This window comes from Saimiri boliviensis, chromosome 12 (assembly GCF_048565385.1).
Source record: "Saimiri boliviensis isolate mSaiBol1 chromosome 12, mSaiBol1.pri, whole genome shotgun sequence".
Taxonomy (NCBI): Eukaryota; Metazoa; Chordata; class Mammalia; order Primates; family Cebidae; genus Saimiri; species Saimiri boliviensis.
This window is the reverse complement of record NC_133460.1, coordinates 72,405,420-72,413,651: the sequence shown is the minus strand read 5'-3', so window position 1 is coordinate 72,413,651 and position 8,232 is coordinate 72,405,420. Positions and strand designations below refer to the sequence as shown.

General features: G+C 36.7%; 1 protein-coding gene across 5 annotated transcripts in view; it reads right to left on the bottom strand.

Moving 5' to 3' along the window:
• Positions 1-8,232, bottom strand: part of PAPSS2 (3'-phosphoadenosine 5'-phosphosulfate synthase 2) — a 254,574-nt gene that overhangs the window by 213,399 nt on the left and 32,943 nt on the right. The window lies entirely within an intron of this gene.

Sequence of the window (8,232 nt, the reverse complement as noted above, 5' to 3'; positions counted from 1 at the left end):
CTTCAAACAGAAATATATATTAATGTCATAGAACACAGTATTTATACTTGGGAGTAACTTTCCCATCTTGTTTTTAGTTTAATCCCATCTATTTTTTAAATCTTTATAAAAATTACGCAAGGATATGGTTGAAATTCCATGTGGTGGAGAACTAAATTTTTTATACTAAAAGTTATGTTCCAAAATTCAGGATCACTGTACTGCTGCAAATCCATATGAAACAGTGTGCATACATATTTTCTTTTAAGTTTAGAGAGTGGTGTCTTATAGATATGGGAATTTGAAACAGATGTGTATTTTAACTCTGTATTGCCTTTCCATGCATAAAACTCAGCAAACCGGCCCTTAGTAAATATTACTCCATAAAGCTCTTTTGAATACAGTGTTGTTATGTTATTTATATCTAGGGAATAAGAACAAGCAATATTCAGTAAATGTCTTATCAAGTCTGAACAGGATTCCATGGTAATTCACATAATCCTTCAGTGGTTTACAAAACCCACAAAAGGTTAGTGATACAACCTATTCTGGCTCAAACAATGTGTCTCTGGTTAGGAGCGGGAGTTTATAAGTGCCAGGAATACAAATCACTTTCAACATTATGAGCTAAATCAGTTTTTTTCTTGAAGTTTTCAATTTTTTTTTTCCCCTGGTAAAGGCTTTTTTATAAGAAGCAGTGAATAACTGCTTAGCCTTTTCCCTACTTTTACAGAAAAAAATACTATTTTTCTTAAATATAATTTGTAAACCTATTCAAACATGACCGTCTGACTTTTTGCCACCACTCATCACCTTATCAATTTAGTGCATCTGGATTTTCTGGGAGGACAGAAACAGCAGTTTTAGACCTTCCTGATTCCCTCTGCCTCCAACACACACAAACAGAGCAACTAGACAGCAAATCCAAAAACCCATGGGAAACATTTATGACATAACTAGGTGGAAAAGCATTCTCTGTGAACCACCCCAAGCAGCATCCAGCCTCAAGAACTAGGTATTATCACTATCTGTTGAAGAAGCAGAGAGAAGCCTCAGAGCATCTGAGCAATCTGAGAAGAGGAGAATCCCAACAGCCAACAGGTATTCACTGGAAGCGCTGTGGGCAAACTGGAGATAGCAGCTCAAATTGGGAAGTATTTAGTCCTCTCCAGGACTTGGTGAGTACAAGACAGGCGTGCAGTGAGGGCTGGGGCCGGAGAAACCTGAAGCTCCTGTGAACTCTCCAAGCACAACGCTCACACTAGAGAAACTGCTGGTAGTGGAATTTCGGCCAAGAAGGAGAGGGACAGAGAGATAAAAAAAAGTAAATTCAGGTGAAAGTTGGGGGAGAGGAACAGAGCCAGGAAATCTCAGAAAACAACCCATCATACTTCTGAACAGTACATACACCAGAACAGGATGTGCCATGTCATTCTCACCGAATGAATTCTGTGAGATGAGACAAGCAGTCTGACACAAGCATTTTTCTAAATGTTAACAATTCCCATTAAAATAACTACAGAAATGCATGTAAGAAAAAATAAAGAGCAGAATCACTTCCATATATGCGTATGCTAGAAATACATACTCAAAAAGTACATTGAAACAGTATTTCAAAACAAACTAAAAGACAACTAGTCACTACTTTGAGATTAATATTCTCTAAAAGGTGTAAAACTTAAAAGTCATTCATCAATAGGAGCTTACCAAGACTCTCTTCATAACTGGTATACTTTAATCATGTCATCGAAATACCCAAAACCTCTATTTGTTCCCAAGAAGCAACCTCTTAGGTTTGGAGTTACAAAGCAGTAGCATTGAGAACACAGCTATATGTAGTTTGACCAGCAGAAGTACTTTTAAATTTTGCATTATTTATCAGTATTTAAGAATTGAGAGGTCTAAGATTCTTTAAAATCCAGATGTTTGGCTCTTCTTAGAAATCTGAAAGATATGGCATCATATGTCCATACATACCCATAAGACCACAATCAGCTAAACAGGGATAAGGTTACCCACACTCTAGAGAGGGCATATACTTCTTGCACAATACATGTATTATTCCACATTGTGTAACATAGGACAAATTCATTCCTTTGTTACTTGCCTGGCCCCTTTATACATCTGAGTATATTCAAGTCTAAGCTAATACCACTGTCATAATCTAAATAGTGAAATTTAATAAAGATACAAGTTAAAAGAAAAACAAGTAATATAAATATACTGGTTTATATTTTAAATCCTTTAGCCATCAGGCAGACACCTCAAAGCCAGGAGATCCTAAATTCAACTTTCAGTTATTGCTCTCCATGGGATATACTAGGACACAAAACAGATTAGGGAGAATAGTAGCAATGGCAGCAACAATGCCATTGTCTCACTGAAAAAATTTTCTGTCAGTAACTCCTCTTTCCCCACGGAAGAACTCTAATAAACTGGGAACAAGATATGATAATATATCCAAACTACTGTCATTTCAGCAAGCAATTTTATACACAATTAGTAAACATTCTTTTTTTCTACCAAGTGTCTGAGATGCAGTGCATCTCAGATTTACACTTTCGGACAGCTTCACTCACACCAGCCCCTTTTCAGGCACCCAATAACCACATGTTGCTGGTGGCTACTGTGTTGGAGAGTGCAGGACCGACAGTGGTATAGACAGTCTTACATATCTAGATTCAAATGTTAATCAAATAAATAGCAAATAGGAAAAAAGATACAAGACAAATAAAAACACACAAATGAAAACTATAAATTGGGAAAAGGAAAGAGACCTAAAGGGCTATGCACATAGTATGAGTTCAAAGTTCTATTAACTGCATCCAAGCTATAAAAGAAATGGCATTTAGACTGTGATTCAAATTTAAGTTGTAAAGTTCAAAGTTCTTTGGGTTTATACAAAAGGCAGTAAACACCTCCCCAACCCCACCCCCCCTTTTTTTTTAACTGCCTAACAGAAATATGTTAAAATCAGCAATTCTTCAGAAGAAATTTGAGGAATATTGTACTTAAAAATGCTTATCGGAAGTTTTATGGGAATCAAGGAAGTTTATATATGAGATTCTGACAGTAAACCATGCCATCAAAAATAAATTACTGTCTTCTATCATTTGATGAATCTAAATTTGTTTTAAAATTGTATTTCAGAATTCCAGACAATTTTTGATCGGAAGGAAAAGTGCTAACTTTTATAAAGTCCGTAAGTATTTATTATCTTCTTACATACAGCAATCTCTATTACACAAATTTGAAACACACCAATAAAAACCCCACACAATATCTTAAAGGTTTATTTAAAGACCCTGGTAAAACATAATAAGACAAGGATAGTAGTTTAAAAAAACTAGAGCCATCAAAAGCAATCAGAACAAGATTTTGCTTATAAACTGAAATGTGCCTACAGGGAATAATAAACTTATAATTTTATTTTTAAAATTTATATATTTAAAAAATAACCAAGTTAAAATATTTAAATTTGCAATAATGAAAAGTACAAAAAAGCACAATTTCATTTATAATCATTATTTATTTTTCTCCTTTTACCCTTTGTGACTTAACATAGCTTGCTACTCAAGAAAAAGCTGCTAGCTGATGATGCTCATATTCATATAAAAGGCCTTGGACAAATTAGCTGCACTCAATTTTCCAAAACATAATAAAGAAGAGAGTTCTCAAAAGATCCATTTGGTTAATTTGATAGATGTGACAGGCCCTGTCATTTCATGCCAAGTGGCAGGCACCATGCTAGTTTCTACTTCTTGGAGGGGTAGAGGAGGGGAGAAGAATAGTGAGGTAAAAGAACAAAAACACAAATGAAACATTTCTGGCTCTTGCAGATTTGCATGTGTCTGACAGAGAAACCCAGAGAAGAACAAATCCGTCTGTTTAAGGAAGAAGTGAATGAGTTTTGCTGAGGAGGTGGTGTCTGAGCTGGGTCATGAATACATTCCTTCTAAGTCTTAAAACAGAAATGTTGCTCATTGTAGCCTTAGCAAAGTAGTTGGCTCACCCTCTCATACAAGTACTATCAGACCCTTTTAAAGAGGGGAAATCTGAGCAGCTTGAAAACCACAGGGCATAATCTAGTTATGGGCAAATTTTGGGGCAAATTACCCAATCTCTCTCAGGCTTCATTCCTGCAAAATGAAGACACGCTACCTTCCCTGGTAAAGTTCTTGGATTTGAGCTACAGAAAAATACTCGCATATTCACTATCATATTGATCGATGGCTCTATGGTAGTGTTTGCTATAGAGCCATCGATCATTATGTGACAGCAAACAGTCACAGTGGCAGCAAAAGCCACAGCAGTTGCAGCAGTGAAGTACCCCAGCACACAAGTTAGTGGTGTGCTGAGTTTAGAACCCAGGGAATGAGTTCAAGTCAGTTCTCCTTCTAAAATATCAGAACCTAACACTTCATTTAGGTAAACATGGTATCAAGTGACAAATTCATTTCATTGAATAGCATATTTTAAAATTCATCAGATATCCCAAAGGCCAAAGATCCAAATGCAAAAGCAAAAACACAAGCATCCCATAAATTAAACTGGATGGAAACAATTTATACCAAAAAATTTTACCAGGAAACACCTTAAAGCCTTTCAAATAAGAAAATACTTGTTTATTGGGAGTAAGTAATTTATGAAATCAGTCACTTCTTAGTCACTTAAATTTACTTTCAAACCACTGCTGATTAAAATCATTTAAAATCAAGTAAAAATCCCAGCACTTTGGGAGGCTGTGGGCAGATCTCTTGAGGCCGAGAGTTTACGATCAGCTGGGCCAATCTGGTAAAACCCCATTTCTATCAAATATACAAAAAAATTAGCTGGGTGTGGTGGCACATGACTATAGTCCCAGCTACTCAAGAGGCTAAGGCACAAGAATCTCTTGAACCTGGGAGGGGTGGTTGCAGTGAGCTGAGATTGTGTCACTGCACTCGAGCCCAGGTGACAGAGAATCTGTCTCAAAAAAAAAACAAAAATCATTTAAAATCAAATCAGTTCTTATTTGTGGGAAGAAACATGCATTTCAACATACTGACCGAGGAATACTACCTTGTCAGTGCTTAGTAACACTTTTCAGCAACATGCAATTTGGAAAAAGTACATGTAAAATCCTGCAAAATTTTTTAAAAATACTTTTTTTTCCTTTTTATTTGTGTAAAGAGACAGGATCTCACTCTGTCAACCAGGCTGGAATGCAGTGGCATGATCATGGCTTTCTGTAGCCCTGACCTGGGCTCAAGCAAGCACTCTTCTCATTTCAGCCTCCTGAGTAACTAGGACCACAGGAGTATGCCACCAGGCCTGACTAATTATTTTTATTTTTTTTTTGTGGAAACGTGGTCTTGGCATGTTGCCCAGGCTGGTCTTGAACTCCTGGCCCCAAGTAATGGTCTCACCTTGGCCTCCCAAAGTGCTGGGATCACAGGTATGAACTACCACACCCAGTTGATTGTTTCTTAAATAAGGCATCAATTCTTTTCCAAGAAAGTAAAAAAGGCAAAGACCACATTTCTCAGCTTTTCATCTGAAATGAATATGCAGTTAGAAAAAAAATATTCAATGAAAAACACAGTTCTACAAAAAGCTGATTGAGGTAGTTCAGCAGGACTTCTTTCTCAAGACACTGGTCACAAGGATTCTGCTGATAAAACGATGTGGTAAAGAAGCCAGTCACAATCAGCCAGAATCAAGGGGGCAATGAAAGTGACCTCCGGTCATCCTCACTGCTAATTATACACTGATTATATCAGCATGCTAAAAGACACTCCCATCTGCACCCTGACAGTTTACAGGTACCATGGGAACTCCTGGAAGTTACCCTATAAGGTTTAATAAGGGAAAGAACGCTTGGTTTCGAGAATTCCCTGCCACTTTCCCCAGAAAACTCATGAATAACCCACTCCTTGTTTAGGATATGATTAAGAAATAACCATAAAAAATAGCCAAGCAGCAGCCGTCAGGGCTACTCTGCCTATGTGGTAGCCTCCTTTTTATTCCTTTTTTTTTTTTTTTGAGATAGAGTCTCGCTCTGTTGCCAGGCTGGAGTGCAGTGGTTTGATCTTGGCTCCTTGCAATCTCTGCCTCCCAGGTTCAAGCCATTCTCCTGCCTCAGCCTCCCAAGTAGCTGGGACTACAGGCGTGCACCACTACACCCAGCTAAGTTTTGTATTTTTAGTGGAGACAGGGTTTTTTACCATGTTGGCCAGGTTGGTCTCTATCTCTTGACCTCGTGAGCTGCCCATCTCAGCCTCCCAAAGTGCTGGGATTACAGGTGTGGCCCACTGCACTGGGCCTATTTCTTCACTTTTTAATAAACTTGTTTTTATTCTCTCATTTGGCTCGTTCTTGAATTCTTGCCTCCATGAAGCCAAGAACCACGTGGTCTCGGGCTGAATCCCAATTTTGCCCTACAACATGATCACTAAAGATGTAAGGCTCTCAGCAGATGAACAAAGACAAAGGTGTATGCATCTAAATTTTTATCTTGCTTGGAAGTAAAAGAATATGCCAATAAATGAGAATTTTTAGTCATAAACCCAGTATCTAGGCCGCCTCTCTAATCAGTAAGTAATAGCTATTTGGAACACTGCATTAAGAAGGATTTTGAGGTTGTATCCAGAATCAATGTGATCTATTTCACATTTCCCACATACTTTACTCTCAATTCATGAACCTCCTTTCCTTGCCAATCGATCTCTCCATCTTTAATTTTCCAGATATAACTCAAATGAGTTTGGTCATTTCTAAGACACTGGATTATAAGGCATTAAAAGAAGATGTTTTAAGTTAGCATTATGTCCAGGTGAGGTTTCTTAAGAATAAATTTTTTAAAAAGAAAATTAAAATAAGTAAATTATGCAGCATAATTTTTTTGCTTGATAATATCACTACTGGTGAAGTATAAGACAACACAAATATATATAAAACATATAATCACCTAAACCAAATTATCACTTCAAGAAATATGTATAAATCACTGCTAAATGTATGTACACGAATCTTTACTGGATACAGGTAAGAATACACTTGGTTTGATTTATGTCTTTTTTTAAAAAAAGTCAAGAAAGCTTGGTTATTAAAAATCCTGCTTAGAGAAATTTTGTCTCAGAGAAAAACAGCTTATAAAATAAATAGAAGAAACTGTCATATTTCATATAATGTGTTATCAACATGAATATAAAACTGAAACCCTAAGGACAACTAAAAATTATGTCTTAGCAACTACATGTTTTATACAGCTTTTAAAATCTGACTTTATTCTTGATTTTCCCATTTCAAAAACAAAACAAAACAATATGGAATTCACTAAATGTCTAGGTTGAAGTTTCAAGGGTAAGAATTTATCACACTCTTAAATAAATTGCAACAACTAAAAGAATGTTAAGTATTTTTTGCCTCATCTCAGAACTATTTCCATTACATAACATCTCAGAATATAAATCACTGAAATCTCAAACATAAATGTTTTTCTTTGCTATTTTGTTTTTTTAGCCTGAATTCAACTTAGTAACCTTTAATGGTTTAAGTGCAAACTAGAATAAAGATTACCTTGTAAAGTATTACTATTCATAAATAATCTTTATTATTATCTGTATTATTATCCTTATTCCTCTAGGCTCAGTAAGAAAGGAGAGAGTCTTCTTCCTTAAAGCTCCAATGATATTGTGAAATATATATTTGGTCTTTGTTCCTGTTTCCTGGTACAAAACTCCTAAAATCCTTGAAATCTCCAAAGTGCTGTCTTTGTGTAGCTCATGTTGATTAAAAGCTTCAGGATGTGTCTGGTCAGCAAAAAGGCAAAGGCATGATTACAGGGTTAGGATTTCAGGCCCATCTCTTAACCTCAAGGAAGAGGGAGAGGGGCTGAAGATCAAGTTGATCACCAATGGCCAATCGTGTCTATGTGATAAGGCTTCCATAAGAACCCAAGAGGACAGGGTTTGGAGAACTTACAAACAGCTGAAAATGTGGAGGTTCTGAAGGGTGGCGTGCCCTGGGAGGGCATGGGAGCTTCATACCTTTTCCTCCATACCTCGTTTTATGTGTCTCTTCATTTTTATTCTCAGTAATGTCTTTTACACTAAACTGGTAAACATGTTTCTCTGATCTCTATGAGCCCCTCCTCCAAATTAAGAGAAACAAAAGAAGGGGTTGTGAAAACCCCAACTTGAAGTCAGTCAGTCAGGAGTTCCAGAGGCCCAGACTTATGACTGGTGTCTGAAATGGGCAGGGGGCAATCTT